General features: G+C 44.1%; 1 non-coding gene across 1 annotated transcript; it reads left to right on the forward strand.

Moving 5' to 3' along the window:
• Window positions 1-7,928: 7,928 nt before the first annotated feature.
• On the forward strand, window positions 7,929-8,000 carry TRNAH-GUG (transfer RNA histidin (anticodon GUG)). Its single transcript has one exon. It is a non-coding gene; the product is annotated as a tRNA-His (tRNA).
• The last annotated feature ends 8,872 nt before the right edge of the window (window positions 8,001-16,872 follow it).

Here is a 16,872-nt window from a genome sequence, read left to right on the forward strand (position 1 = left end):
CGATGCGCCCGACCCGCGCTCTCTCACAGCCCCATCACAGCACTTCTATGGTGCCATCCGGCACTGGGCGGGGGTGGGGGCAGGGGTTCCTCAGGAACCACTGAGATAATGCAAGACTTGCATCACATTTTCACGTTTAGCAGGAAGTGCAGCAAAGGCTGAGGCTCAGGTCATTTGTTGAATTCGTTTGCCGACCTGACCCCGCATAAAGCCGCGGAGGTGCCAGGCGCGGTCCACGCAGATCTGACGGTCTTCATTCCTTTCTCATCAAACTTGGGATTATTCTTGAAGGACAGCTTTGCTTTACGTTTTACAATGTCTGAAACGTCTTTTGTTTGCCTTTTATAATTTTCCAGTTCAACATTTCATGGAGAGTGAATTTTAACAGAGAGGTAAAGGCGGTTTTCTCAGAAAGCAGGTGTCTTGAAGAGTTTTCTTGTTCACCTCACAGCAGGCAGAATTTGTTTTCGCTGAAAGACTTTAATGCAATGTTGTCTGTGTGTTTGTCTGTCTCTGGTTTCCTTAGAAATAAAGCTTCTCAAGTTTAGGGATGCATGTGCCGTTTTTTCCAGCAGTGGCTTTTCTCCTTTTCTTAGGGCGGCGGTCACTGCGTTTCCTTCCCGTCTGAGGTTCAGGGGCTCAAACCCCAGGAAGGCGAACCCAGGGTGCGCACCGGCCCCCAGGGCCGCGGGGCTCCGGCTGATTCCGCGTGGATTCCGAGTGCGTCTGGAGGTCTGAGTCCCCAAAGAGGCGGACTTGAAAATGGCTTTAGATCAGGACGTTTTGAGAGGGTAACAGGCAGGAAGGCCAGGGGTCTCCAAACGGAGGAAATAGCCTGCAAGTGTCAGACATTTTTCTCTCTCTTAAGCGGCAGGAGGAAACAAACTAGCGATATTTTTTCCTTCTCTATACAAATTTAAAAGGAGGTTTCTCTTAAAATACTGTGTTGCCATAATGACACTTGGTTTCACCTGAAGTTAAGCAATGCCTTTTTCTTATGGAAATGTTTGTCTTAAGCTATGCTAATGTACTTTGCATTTACCCCCAAACTCTGTCTTCAAGTCGGTTCTGCCTCTTGGCTCAGAACCTATTTGACAAACCAGTACGTTATACTCAGAGAATCCCTTGGACTACAAGGAGATCCAACCAGTCCGTTCTAAAGGAGATCAGCCCTGGGATTTCTTTGGAAGGAATGATGCTAACGCTGAAACTCCAGTACTTTGGCCACCTCATTCGAAGAGTTGACTTATTGGAAAAGACTCTGATGCTGGGAGGGATTGGGGGCAGGAGGAGAAGGGGACAACAGAGGATGAGATGGCTGGATGGCATCACTGACTCGATGGATGTGAGTCTGGGTGAACTCCAGGAGTTGGTGATGGACAGGGAGGCCTGGCGTGCTTTGATTCATGGGGTTTCAAAGAGTCGGACACGACTGAGCGACTGAACTGAACTGAACTGAACTCAGGAATATAAAAGTTTTAGCTTTAGATAAATCAGTGCTCTCCATTCTACAAACAAGAATAAAATTCAAGTTGATAATAAGGTTGAATCTTGAATACTTTTACACTCCTGAAAATTCTAGTAATTGATGTGTAATTCCATAGAAAATATTTGTCCTGTCATGCTCCCAGAGATGACTCCTGGTATGCACCACACTGCTTTAATAATTTGGGTCTAAAAACTCCTTCATGGTGACTTTCACATTTATTATTATTTATAAAGTTTAAAATTATGTATCCCAGTAAATTAAATATACCATATAATATCTTTTAAATCAGGATTAAGTCTTTTGAGTCTCGAAATCACAGTGACTTAATTATTCCCCTTTCAATTTGGGGTCAATGTTTTTAGCTATCATCTAATATGTACTTCTAAGTAGCATTATATGCCATGATTCAGGTCAATTTACGATTTTAAGATCTGTCATTAACTTTAAGTTCTTTGACTGATATTAAATTGGTTGAATTAATGTGTAATCTTTGCCTGGAGAATTTCTATTTGAGGTAGAAATAACAAAACACTGTTTAAATATAATGCTGCCTACATTTTTATAGATTATATATAGAGGGGCTATAGGTTAACAGCTTAAGAGAATGTGTGGGAACCTTTAGGAGATGTTCCTGAATGTAGCCATAACATCACTTGAAGAAGAGTACAACACATGGACTCCCTAAGCTGAGAAATAAAGACCTGTTGTTTACTGGAAGCACTTGTTTATTTATTTTTTTTAATTCCTGATTCTTAGTTACCTCCCTTCTAGATCTCAAGTCACCATTTTTCCATGTGCTATGTAATTCTTTTTTTACTCACTGCTGGGGTCCTTAGGCACTGGCAGGCAGATGAACCTGAGAACATGACAGGTTGTTCTCCTGCTGTGATTTTTATTTGTATGTGTGTGTGTGTGTGTGTGTGTGTGTGATTCTTATTTTTGATGCCTCCTGGTGTGAATGCACCAAGGAGTGGGACCTTGACTTTGCTCCTGATACAGCAGTTTTCCTGGAGAAGGGCCTGGTGCCTGATGAGCGCCTAGTAAGTGCTTGCTGACTGAAGGACTCCTAATGCACATTTGCGGAAAACTGATGAGGAGGACAGAATATGGGTAAGATCCCCAGAGGCCTAGAGTATAAGGGACAGAGAGGGACAGAAGGGCACAGACTCCAAGAGGATGAGAGAGGGGCAGAGAGAAATGTTCTAGAACCCAGAGACATCCTCGACTGAGGACGGAAAATTGAGAGAGCTCTTGTTTCCTCCTGACTTCAACAGAGGAATCAGTGGAAGGTGAACCAATAACTCTAAGGATCCAGGTTTGCACACGATATAGTATCGGTGCAGGATTCTGTAGCTTGCAACAATTTGTCTAAAATGAGATAATTTTTCTGGTTGTAGCCATATACTGTCGAGATATCATACGGAGAGAGTCTCGGGCTTGCAAATGTACCCGTATATTGGAGGGAGACCCCACATTAGATTGTGTGCATCCAACCAAAGCAAAAATGCAAATCATGGGGGAAGGGAACAGGATAAATGTCTGGCACCAGTGGGCTTTTTGTTGTTTTTTTTTAACTCCTGTAATTCATAAGCTGCTCTGCAAGAGGCTCTCCAGAGTCATTCTGGCTGGTCTTGTCTGGACTCAATGACTTGGTCACCAATGAAAACAGTTACAATTCTTAGAATACTTTCCAATCAGCTTGGAAGTTTGGCTGCTGAATATGTGCAATCTCTGGAAATGTACACATTGTCTTTTCATTGTACCTCCCACTAAGTTGAGTCAGTAGGGCACAAATTCCTTGGTTAGAGTAACAGACAGGTGTATTGACAATTTCTTGTGATGCCAAGACCATGAAGAAAAAGACTCTTTCCTTGAGTTGGAAAAATACATTGGAATATAAATTAGCACATCTATTTAGGGAAAACTAAGAACATAAAGACATGCCTTCAGTTTCTAGCAAAGGTGCAGTGACAGAAATCAGATTAACCCTCCTTCCTAAATGTAACTCTATCCCTTTGTCCCACTCCCAAAGGAACAAAAAGACAAAAAAAACATGAAATACTAGCTTCTAAGACACTGGAAATCAGGTAGCAAACGATAGCAAGCCCTGAGAGGTGACAAACAAACAAGATGAGTCTTGCCATGGGCCCAGCTTCCTGCTTTCAGTGAGTTCCCAGGCTGGGCACCAAGAGGAGGGTTTGAGGTCAATCAAATGGAGAGAGCAAGGCAGCTAGAGTTCACAGGACAAAGATCCAGTGATTCTTATTCGCAAAGCAGAAGTAGAGACACAGATGTAGAGAACAAAGGTATGGACATCAAGGGGGAAAGGGGAGTCGGAAGAATTGGGAAGTTAGGATTTACCTATATCCACTATTGATGCTATGTATACAGTAAATAACAAATGGGAACCTACTCTATGGCATAGGGAAATATTGGATGCTCTGTGGTTACCTAAATGAAAAGGAAATCCAAAAAAGAGGGAATATATGTATACATATAGCTGATTCACTTTGCTAATATCACAACATCGTAAATCAGCTATACTTCAATAAAAGTTAATAATAAAAGAAAGAAACATGAAGAAAGGTCCAGTGATGAGAGAGAGTGGGAGAGAGAGAGAATGCTGGGATATGAAAGGGTCTCCCTCAAGTACTCAGCAGAGTCATGATCGGGGTATCCTTATGAAGAAAGTGCCTGAGGCCAAGGAAAGAATGTTTTAAAAAGATCCTGCTGCAATGCCTGGTGCTCACACAGGACAAGCAATTGTATTCGATCCCCCCAGACAGAATGGACTCCTCCTAACTCCTGGGCCATTGGGAAGAACATTCAGAAAACTCTTGTTACAGTATTGGGAATAAGCAGCTCTAGACTGACCTACCTAAAAAAATCACGAAAGGAAGATCCAAAGGGATCAAACCATTTACAAGTCACTCAAATGTACCCCAGATAAAACTCAAGAAGATTTGTAGGAATACCAAAACAGCCAGTGCCCCAAATGGGAAACTCTGACAATGCTTGGCCTCCAATCAAAGGATGCCAGTCATGCAAAGAGGCAGGAAAATGACAGGTAAGGAGGAGACGAATGAATGAATGAATCAGTCAATGAAATTGAGCCAGAAGGGACACAATGTAAAACTCTGCAGAGAAGACTTTAACAGTTATCATGATGGTATACATGTGTCCAAAATGTTAATTAGAAACACAGAACATACAAAAATGGCAAAAAAAATCAAACTTTAGAGCTGAAAACTATAACATCCAATGCAATAAATTCACCAGATTGAAGAGCAGATTAGACATGGCAGAAAACAACATAAACAAGATTATGGAGCACAAAGCAATGAAAAGCTGTTCACAGTATCCAAATGGAAACTCACTGTCAAAATAAAATGCTTTTAATGAACATAGTGTCATTGAAGAGTCATTGTTTTTCAGTTGCTAACCTGTGTTTGACTCTTTGTGACTCCACTGACTGCAGCACTACAGGCCTCCCTGTCCCTCAGTATCTCTCAGAGTTTGCCCAAGTTCCTGTTCGTTGAATCGGTGATGCCATCCAACCATCTCATCCTCTGTTGCCCTTTTCTCCTTCTGCCTTCAAACTTTCCCAGCATCAGGGACTTCTCCAAGCAGTCTGCTCTTCTCATCAGGTGGCCAAAGTATTGGAGTTTCAGCATCATCCTTCCAATGAGTATTCAGGGTTGATTTCCTTTAGGATTGACTGGTTTGGTCTCCTCGGCATCCAAGGGACTTTCAAGAGTCTTCTCTAGCACCACAGTTCCAAAGCATCAGTTCTTCAACATTCTGCCTTCTTTATCGTCCGACTCTCACATGGTACATGACGACAAGAAAGATCACAGCTTTGACTATATGGACCTTTGTGGGCAAAGTGATGTCTTTGCTTTTTAATACATGTCTAGGTTTGTCATTGCTTTCCTTCCAAGAAGCCAGTGTCTTCGAATTTCATGGCTGCAGTCACCATCGCAGTGGTTTTAGAGCCCAAGAACAGAAAATTTGTCACTGCTTCCACATTTCCCCCTTCTATTTGCCATGAAATGATGGGGCTGGATGCCATGATCTTAGTTTTTTTAATATTGAGTTATAAGCTGGCTTTTTCACTCTCCTCTTTCACTCTCATCAAGAGGCTCTTTAGTTCCTCTTTGCTTTCAGCCACTAGGGTGGTGTCATCTGCATGCCTGAGGTTGCTGATATTTTTCCCAGCAATCTTGATTCCGGCTTGTAACTCATCCAGCCTGGCATTTCCCCTGATGTGTTCTGCATTCAAGTTAAATAAACAGGGAGACAGTAAACAGCCTAGTTGTACTCCTTTCTCAATTTTGAACCAGTCAGTTGATCCGTATAAGGTTCTAACTGTTGCTTCTTGACCCGCATACAGGCTTCTCAGGAGACAGGTAAGATGGTCTGGTATTCCCATCTCTTTTAGAGTGTTCCACAGTTTGTTATGATCCACACAGTCAAAGGCTTTAGTGTAGTGAAAGAAACAGAAGTAAATGTTTTTTCTGGAATTCCCTTGCTTTGTCTATGATCCAGCAAATGTTTGCAATTCGATCTCTGCTTCCTCTGCCTTTTCTAAACCCAGCTTGTACATCTGGAATTTCTTGATTCAAGTTGAATGCTGAAGCCTACCTAGCTTGAAGGATTTTGAGCATAACCTTACTAGCATGGGAAGTGAGCACAATTGTCCAGTAACTTGAACGTTCTTTAGCACTGCCCATTGAATGGTAGCACATCACTGAAAGACCTGATACATGGGTGACTGATGCTCCTGAAAATACCCAGGGACGAGAAACAGTTTTTGGAGGAACAATGTCAGATAATTTCAATCATAGTAAAGATGATAACCCACCGATCCAAGGAGCCAAATGAACCAAATGAATGAGCACAACAGCACGGAAAACACACATCTAGTTGCATCGTAATTAAAGTGCTCAAAGCCATTGAAAAAGCATATAGTCCCCGAAGGACCAGAGGAAAAAGACCGGATACATATAGAAACAAAAGTACACATGTCAGATTTTATCAGAAGCATAGAAGTGAGGGACTTCCCGGGTGGTCCAGTGGTTAAGACTTTGCCTTCTTGGTGTGAGTTGGATCCCTGGTTAGAGAGCTAAGACCCAACAGGCCTCATGGGGAAAAAAACAAAAACAAAAACAAATAAAACATGAAACAGAAGCCATATTGTAAAAAATTTAATAAAGACTAAAGGAGGAGAGAGATGCATGGAAGTTATAATACAGTGGAGCAGCCTCTTCAAAGGACAGAAGCCAAAATAGTCAAGGTGGAATTCTATCACTACCCACCTTTAAAGTCTTTCAATATGAAGGTGAATAATGACCATTACAGACATACAAATGCTGAAAGACTTCATCAGCAGCAGACCCACTGTACAAGGAATGCTAAAGGAATCCTCCAGGAAGAACACCACCAGATGGAAATCTGGATGTACGCACACGGAGGAAGGAAAAGAGAAGTGGTATCTGTATGGGGAAAATAAAAGATTTTAAATATAAATCCCTATAGAAGTATGTAACGGATTAAAACACAGAACAGTGGATTTGTTACATGCTCAGTAAAGGAGAAACGTAAAGAAATACGGTTACTGGTTTCACTGCTTCAGGAAATTCTGGACTCCCAGGGACCTGGCAAACCTCCTGTGCACCATGACGCCGGACAGGAGGGAAGCAGTAGAGGAGCCCTTTTGCCTTTCCCAGAAAGGTTGCGCAGAGTAGAAAGAACCACACAGCTTTTGAGTGTTTCAAGGAAGGCGTTCCTAAGGTGTGTTTAGAACAACCAACCTTTCCGTGAACAGCCCAACGCACTAATAGATGGCGCCACAGAGACACGCTCGAGTAAGGTACTTCTCATCCCCGTGGATGGGTAATTACCCGCTTCCAAGACCGGTGGAGCCACACACATTTCCGAGGGCAGAAACGCGCCAGAGACGCCCCGGGCCGGAGCCGAGGGGGCCAGAAGGAGGTTGGACGCCGGGTGGGCTCCGTACTGCTTCTTTCGGTTCTTTGCTCCGCCTTCACCCGGCCGTCTGCACCGCTGGTGTTGCCCTCCCTCGGCTCGGCCGCGGTCGGTGGGGCGGGAGCCGGAACCAGCTAACCGGGAAGGTGGATCCAAAGGGACGACTGCGAAGAGCTGGAAAAGAAGCCGGCGAGGTGGGGACGAGGACAGCCAGACTTCCCAGAAGGAACGTGCCGCATCTGGGGAGATGAGAATTGGTGTTTGGTTTGATTTTGTTTCCTTTTGTCACAATATATCAGAATTGAGAGACAGAGCGGGGAAACCGATGAGCGAGCATGAAAGAGAAAACGAATAGCTGCAGTTCCCAAGAATAAAGCAGCGCAAGGATCGAAATCATTTTACGTCAAAGGACAGACATTAAAGACCGTTCTCATGGCGTGGTATGTGGCACGCCGTGATCGTATAGTGGTTAGTACTCTGCGTTGTGGCCGCAGCAACCTCGGTTCGAATCCGAGTCACGGCATGGCCTCCGTGTTTCACGTGGCGTCTGACTTCTTTTTCTTCAGCACGGTAATGGTCTGCACTGGGTTCTGCAACATGTGACCGCCCATTCTATCCGAGATAAAAATTATTAAGGTGTATTCACAGAACAAGATGCACAAATCATGAATGAACAGCTATTTGATGTGAAATAATCACCAAAATCAAGAGGTACAAATTTTTTTATCAACCAGGTATGGAAGATACACTTTGATACATGGATGAAGCCCTTTGGCACGTTTCCCAGGTAACGCCTATCCGTCCCCTGCTACTTTAAACTATTGAGTTTGTCCTTTCCTCAGTTCACCTGAATGAATATAGACATTTTACTATATAGAGATTATCAAGCAGAAATTCTGAAGTCGATTTCACCCTAGTAGGGAAATCACAGAGGTCAGAACGCCGGGAAGACAACGGACAAGACGTTCCATTGGAGAAAGCACCTTCAAGATCACGGTATCTCTGCTGCCAGCTAACTATAAGCATGGACCCGTCGGGCCACTATCTCTCACTCAGGGTCTCCCTCCTCCCCTCTTCCACCCTAATTCCAGCAAAGATCTCCCAATCCTCCTGCCCCTCCCCACACAGGCAGAGCACGCACTCTCATCTACTGGACTCACCACCTTTCATCAGTTCTTCCTGAACCAAACACATGCGCAGCCACCGTTGCTGCCTCATCTACCGCTACCTCTGCAGGCTTGGTCCACACCCCTGGCCCCCCGCCCACCAGCCCCGCTCCCTTGCTCACCTCTTGCCCTACAGTGGACATAACATTTGTCCTAACAGGTCTTCTGAGCGAGCTTCCAAGGGAAAAGGGAAACCGTGCCCACTGCCTGGTAGAGACCAAGGGGATTCCAAACAACAGCAGCTGGAGAGTCAGGGCATTTCCCTGGATCACCATCGTATTGATATTCTGACACTGATTTTTACATGAACCATCTGCTTATGCTGCTGATAACAGTTTTCCCTTATGGTAGTGAGATGAATTGGCCGTTCAAAGTACTCAGGGAAATGAATGTGAAATGAATAGGTTGAAAGAGAATATTTTAAAAACATGTTCTGCACTTGCTCAACTGAAAGTGGGTGGAGATGGTAAAAGCCTAGGAGGCTGGGCATGTCCACTATTGCCGGCCAGTCACTGGAGCTAAACCTGTCGACACTGGGAATACTCTGAGCCTGCACCTCTGTCTCTGAGATGCACTTAGGAAAATCCATCTACACCTCAGCGACAGACCACAGCATCTGGTTCCCTTTTCTGTCTCTGGTTTCCTTTAGCAGTAGAGCTTCTCAATTTGGGGAATGCATGTGCCCTTTTCTCCAGCAGTGGCTTTCCTCCTTTTCTCAGTGGGGCGTTGCCTTCACGTCTGAGGTTCAGGGGCTCAGACCCCAGGGAAGGCGCGGGCCGCATGCGCACCCTCTCCCAGGCCACAGGGCTCCTCCTGGTTCCGCGTGGACTCTGAGTGCGGTCGAGAGTGCGACCGCGCGACAGCACCCTCAATCGTCCTAGAGGCCTGAGTTGCCAAAGAGGCGGACTTGAAAATAGCTTTAGATCAGGGCGTTTCTTGAGATTTCGCCTTGCTTTCCTCCCCTGCAGGTCCTAGTTTGCACCTCCCACGTCCAGACAGAGGAGCGGATTCATCGTTTTCTGTCGCGTCCGGCATGCTGACGTCCCACTGGGATGGGACAAGGGTGAGGTGGTCCTCTCCCTGTCAGGGTGGACGCACAGCGGATGCCCGAGGGACCACAGACACAGGGCTCCCTGCAGCAGTAATGGTAGGCACAGGGCTTCAGAGCCGGCGAGTTGAGCGCGCCGAGGGGACGGATCCATCCCCTGCCCCCGAAGATGTGACAAAGCACAATGATGGCCGCCCAACCCCTGGATCAGAGGTTCAGCCTCATCCAAGAACTGGACAAGGGAGGCTCCGCAGGTCGTGTGGGAAGACCTGGAATCCAGGTGTGGTGAGAGGTCCAGCTCTCTTTCTGAACCTGTTTCCTTGTGAAGCAGGGACCACTTGGTTCTCAGCTGGTGATGGGCGGGTCCATTTCTCCCATATCTTGACTTGATTTCCGGGCCTCCCCTGATAGCAGCTCGACGACCGGCTGCTTTTCCTCCTGGATCAGCTCAATCCACAGAGCCTGACCCTCTTCATCATTGTGTCTTGAGCTGTAGAGTTGAATTCGTTCCCTTTTGTTCTCTGACTCAAATTAGATTGTCCCACAGGTGTGCAGGGGTGAGGGAAAGTGAAGTGTCTTCACAAGGGATGAACTTCTTGGTTTTCAGAGAGATAATAGGTGTCACAGGTAGAGAGGATGTAGAGCCCAGATGAAAATGTGAGGGAATATCAGGAGGTAAAAGTATCCTGCAGTCAGCTTTGTCCTGTGCCCTCTTAGATTAACTGACTGTGGCTTGTTCCACAAGGTGACTCAGAGCAGAGAAAGATGGGCTGGTTGGAGGCCCTATGGAGCTTTCTGGTGGTAAGGAATTGTTCCCCAATTTCTTCAGTTAAGTAGCTATCCAAGGATGGCAACACGCCAGGCTTCCCAGTCCATCACCAAACCTTGGAGTTTGTTCAAATGCATGTGCATGGAGTCAGTGATGCCATCCAACCATCTCATCCTCAGCCACCCACTTCTCCTCTTGTCTTCAGTCTTTCCCAGCATCAGGGACTTTTATACTGATTCAGCTCTTCCCATCAGGTGGCCAAAATATTGGAGCTTCAACTTCAGCATTGGTCCTTCTGATAAATATTCAGGACTGATTTCCTTTAGGATGGACTGGTTGGATCTCCTTGCAGTCCAAGGGGCTCTCAAGAGGCTTCTCGAGCACCAGTTTAAAAGCATCAATTCTTTGGTACTCAGTTTCCTTTATAGTCCAGCTCTCACATCCATACATGACTACTGGAGGAACCATAGCTTTGATTAGCGGGACCTGTGTTAGCACAGTAATATTTCTGCTTTTTAATATGCTGGTCTAGGTTAGTCATAGCTTTTCTTCCAAGGAGCAAGCATTAATTTCATGGCTGTGGTCCCCATCTACGGTGATTTTGGAGCCCAAGAAAATAAATTATCTCACTGTTTCTGTTGTTTCCCCATCTATTTTCTGTGTGGTGATGGGATCAGATGCCATAATATTAGTTTTTTGAATGTTGAATATTAAGCCAGCTTTTTCACTCTCCTCTTTCACTTTCATCAAGAGGCTCTTTACTTCTTCTTGGCTTTCTGCCATAAACGTGGTGTCATCTGCATATCTGAGGTTATTGATATTTCTTCTAGAAATATTGATTCCAGTTGTGCTTCATCCATGCTGGCATTTCTCGTGATGTACTTTGCATAGAAGTTAAATAAACAAGGTGACAACATACAGTCTTGACATACTCCTTTCCTAATTTGAAACCAGTCCATTGTTTCATGTCTAACTGTTGCTTCTTGACCTGCATACAGATTTCTCAGGAGGCAGGTAAGGTGGTCTGGTATTCCCATCTCTTGAAGAATTTTCCACAGTTTGTTGTGATCCACACAGTCAAAGTCTTTGGCGTAGTCAATAAAGCAGAAGTAGATATTTTTCTGGAACTCTCTTGCTTTTACTATGAACCAAGGGATGTTGGCAATTTAATCTCTGGTTCCTCTGCCTTTTCTGAATCCAGCTTCCACATCTGGACGTTCTCAGTTTACACACTGTGAAAGCCTCACAGTGAGAATTTTGACCATTACTTTGCTAACATGTGAGATGAAAGCAATTGTGTAGTAGTTTGAACATTCTTTGGCATTGCCTTTCTTTGGGACTGGAATGAAAACTGACCTTTTCCAGTCCTGTGGCTGCTGCTGAGTTTTCCAAGTTTACCGGCATATTGAGTGCAGCATTTTAACAGCCATGCCTCCCTGTCCATCACAAGAGTTTTTTGAATGTTCTTCCCAATGGCCCATGAGTTATAAGTAGTCCAGTCTGTGTGGGGAGATCGCTTGCATACATTTGCTTGTCCTGTGTGAGCACCAGGAGTTGTTCCAGGATCTTTTTAAAATGTTCTTTCCTTGGCCAAAGGCACTTTCTTCATGAGGATACCCCAATCATTACTCTGCTGAGTACTTGAGGGAGACCCTTTCATATCGCAGCATTCTCTCTCTCTCCCACTCTCTCTCATCACAGGACCTTTCTTCATGTTTCTTTTTTTATTATTAGCTTTTATTTGAGTATAGCTGTTTTCCAGTGTGTTAATTACGATGTTGTGTTAATAGCACAGTGAATCGGATATACATGTACATATATCCCCTCATTTTTGGATTTCCTTCTCCTTTACGTAACGACAGAGCATCCAGTAATTCCCTATGCCATACAATAGGTTCTCATTTGTTATTTATTGTACAAGTTGAGATCAGTTCAGTCGCTCAGTTGTGCCCGACTCTTTGCGACCCCATTCACCGTAACAAGCCAGGCCTCCCTGTCCATCACCAACTCCCGGAGTCCACCCAAACCCATGTACATTGAGTCGGTGATGCCATCCAAGCATCTCATCCTCTGTCGTCCCCTTCTCCTTCTCCCTCAATCTTTCCCAGCATCAGGGTGTTTTCAAATGAGTCAGCTCTTTGCATCAGGTGGCCAAAATATTGGAGTTTCAGTTTCAACATCATTCCTTGTAATGAACACCTAGGACTGATGATCCCCTTTAGGATGGACTGGTTGTATCTCCTTGCAATCCAGGGGACTCTCAAGAGTCTCTACAACACCACAGTTCAAAAGCATCAATTCTTCTGTGCTCAGCTTTCTTTATAGTCCAAATCTCACATCCATACATGACCACTGGGGAAACCATAGCCTTGACATATGTTGGCAAAGTCATATCTCTGCTTTTTAGTATGCTGTCTAGGTTGGTCATAACTTTCCTTCCAAGGAGTAAATGTCTTTTAATTTCATGGCTGCAGTCACCATCTGCAGTGATTTTGGAGCCCAGAAAAATAAAGTCTGCCATGGTTTCCACTGTTTCCCCATCTATTTGCCATGAAGTAATGGGATGGATGCCCTGATCTTAGTTTTCTGAATGTTGAGCTTTAAGGCCACATTTTCACTCGCCTCGTTCACTTTCATCAAGAGGCTCTTTAATCTTCTTCACTTTCTGCCAGAAGGGTGGTGTCATACATAGCATCAATAGTGTATATAGGTAAATCCTAAGTTCCCAATTCCCCCAACTCCCCTTTCAGCCTTGATATCCATACCTTTGCTTTACATCTGCTTTGCAAATAAGAATCACTGGATCTTTGTCCTGTGAACTCTAGCTGTCTTGCTCTCCACCAACACTACCTGAAATCCTCTTCTTGGTGCCCAGCATGGGAACTCACCGAAAGCAGTAAGCTGGGCCCATGGCAAGACTCATCTTGTTTGTTTGTCACCTCTCAAGGCTTGGTATCCTTTGCTGCCTGATTTCCAGTGTCTTAGAAATCAGTATTTCATGTTTTATCTTTTTGTTCCTTTGGGAGTGGGACAAAGAGGGAGAGTGAGATTTAGGAAGGAGGGTTAATCTGATTTCTGTCACTGTACCTTTGCTAGAAACTGAAGGCATCTCTTTATGTTCTTAGTTTTCCCTAAATAGATGTGCTAATTTATATTCCAATGTATTTTGCTGATTCAAGGAAAGAGTCTTTTTCTTCATGGTCTTGCCATCCCAAGAAATTGTCAATACACAGGTCTGTTACTCTAACAAGGGAATTTGTGCCCTAGTGACTCAACTTAGCAGGAGGTATAATGAAAAGACAATGTGTACATTTCCAGAGATTGCACATATTCAGCAGCCAAACTTCCAAGCTGATTGGAAAGTATTCTAAGAATTGTAACTGTTTTCATTGGTGACCAAGTCATTGAGTCTAGACAAGGCCAGCCAGAATGACTCTGGAGAGCCTCTTGCAGAGCAGCTTATGGATTACAGGAGTTAAAAAAAAAAAAAAAAAAAAAAAGCCCACTGGTCCCAGACATTTATCCTCTTCACTTCATGAGTTGTATTTTGGCTTTGGTTGGATGCACACAATCTAATGAGGGGTCTCCCTCTGGTATGTGGGTGCATTTGCAAGCCTGAGACTGTCTCTGTATGATATCTCGACAGTATGTGGCTACATCTGCAAAAATTATCTCTTTTGAGACAAATTGTTGCAAGCTACAGAATCCTGCACCGATAATACATCTTGTGCAAACCTGGATCCTTAGAGTTCCTGGTTCACCTTCCACTGATTCCTCAGTTGAAGTCAGGAGGAAAGAAGAGCTCTTCAGATTTTCCATACTCAGTCGAGGATGTCTCTAAATTCTAGGACATTTCTCTCTGCCCTCTCTCCCTCTTGGAGCTTGTGCCTTTCTGTCCCTTATACTCTAGCCCTGTGTGGATCTTACCCACTTCTGTCCTCTTCATCAGTTTTCCAGAACTGTGCATTAGGAATCCTTCAGTCAGCAAGCACTTACTAGGTGCTCACCAGGTACCAGGCCCTTCTCCAGGAAAACTGGTGTATCAGGAGCAAAGTCAAGGTCCCACTCCTTGGTGCATTCACACCAGGAGGCATCAAAAATAAGATACACACACACACAGGGACAAATAAGAATCACAGCAGGAGAGCATCCTGTCATGTTTTTGTCAGGTTCATCTGCCTGCCAGCGCCTAAGGACGCCAGCAATGAGTAAAAAAAGAATTACATAGCACATGGGAAAATGAGTGACTTGAGATCTAGAAGGCAGGTAACTAAGAATCAGGAATTTTTTTTTTAATAAAGGAGTACATCAGGTAAGCAACACGTCCTTACTTAACTTAGACAGTCCATGTGTTGTACTCTTCTTCAAGTGATGTTATGGCTACATTCAGGAATATCTCCTAAAGGTACCCACACATTCTCTTAAGCTGTTAAGCTAGAGCTCTTCTATATATAACCTATAAAAATATGGGCATTATTATTTCTACCTTAATTAGAAATTTTCCAGGCAAAGATTATACATTAATTCAACCAATTTAATATCAGTCAAAGAACTTAAAGTTAATGATAGATCTTAAAATTGCAATTTGAGCTCAGTCATGCCTGATAAATGCTGCTTAGAATCACATATTAGATGATACCTTAAAACATTGACCCCAAATTGAAAAGGGAATAATTAAATCACTATGACTTCGAGACTCAAAAGACTTAATCCTGATTTAAAAGGTATTATATGGTATATTTAATTTACTGGAGCACATAATTTTAAATTTTATAAATAATAAATCTGAAAGTAACCATGAGGTAGTTTTTAGATCAAAATTATTAAAGTGGTATGGTGCATACCAAGAGTCATCTCTGGGAGCATGACAGAACAAACATTTTCTATGTAATTACACATCAATTATTAGAATTCTCTAGAGTATTAAAAGTATTTGAGATTCATCCTTATTATCAACTTGAATTTTATTCTTTTTTTTCTCTCTTTTAAAAAAATTTTTAATGCCCTCACAGACACACCGAGAAATAATGATTAGCCAAATATCTGGACACTCTATGATCCAGTCATGTTGACACATACAGTTAATCAACACAAGCTCCAACCTAATTTTGCTCCCTCCACTGACTTCTAGGCTGCTTGTTTTCACCATGATTTTGGCCACTGATTTTCAAAGTTACTGTGAAATCAGGGAAAAGGTGGAGGTAGGAATACGGTAAGTTCTAGTACCACAAATCTTTCTATTTTTACTCAGATACAGCCATGTTCCTTAAGTTCCCTGGATTATTGCAAGCTTTTTGTTAAATTTTTAGAGTTTTTAGTTAATCCTTAAGAATTTTTGCTAGTTTTCTCACTGCTTTTATGGAGAAGAGAATTTTCAGCAGTCCTTATACTACCACTTTTGCTGCTGCTGCTGCTGCTAAGTCGCTTCAGTCGTATCTGACTCTGTGCAACCCCATAGACTGCAGCCCACCAGGCTCCCTGTCCCTGGGATTCTCAAGGCAATAACACTGGAGTGGGTTGCCATTGCCTTCTTCGAATTTTATTCTTATTTGTAGCATGGAGAGCACTAATTTATCTAAAGCTAAACCCTTTTTATATTCCTGAGTTACATTTCAGCAAAACAAAGTTAAAGGAAAAAAAAAAAAAAAGACCCACATGGTTGCTATTCACTGAGATAGAAAAGGTGGTTCAGAATGCCACTTTGGAGAGAGGCAGAATGACATATGTGTGGGAAAGCAGGGTGCCTCTGTGCTTGAATTCAGACTGGATCTGGGACTGCGTCAAGGCCAGAACACAAGACTAAGCATTATTGTCATAGGGCAGCCACCCAACCGACAGTGCCCACACAGCAGTTCTGGGAAGCTTTTGAGAATATTCCCCTCCCTTTGCAGCATTTCCCATCTGGTTCTCTCATCTTCCAACCACAGGGAAGGATTCTTCACCTCTGTGTCCTGACAGAACACTTTATGCTCCCTGCAGGGCGCAGAAAGCCAGGCAAGAGCCAAGGGGGCAGCTGTACTGCCTCGATGGGTTTCTAGCAAAGGAGCGTGGCAATCCCATGGACAGAGGAGCCTGGTGGGCTAGAGTCCAAGGGGTTGCAAAGAGTGGGACAAGACTGAGCCAGTGAGCACAAGCAGCAGGCGGTTCCACCACTCAGACGGATCCAAAGCACACCTGAGTGCCCGCCAAAGCAACCCGCAGCAGGCCAGAGGGCAGAGGGCAGCCTGTGCCGCAGAGGGCGGAGGATGAAAGCCTAGACCGTCCTACAAGCACAGGGCATGAGTGACTTGCACTTGAGAAAGACTTGAGTAAAACTCCATCTAGGTTATCCTTACAGACATTTTTCTCTATAGTGGCATTGGTGGTTCAGTGGTAGAATTCTCTCCTCCCACGCGGGAGACCCGGGTTCGAT

Source organism: Bos grunniens, chromosome 3 (assembly GCF_055505025.1).
Source record: "Bos grunniens cultivar Pamir isolate PY7600 chromosome 3, Bosgru_T2T1.0, whole genome shotgun sequence".
Taxonomy (NCBI): domain Eukaryota; kingdom Metazoa; phylum Chordata; class Mammalia; order Artiodactyla; family Bovidae; genus Bos; species Bos grunniens.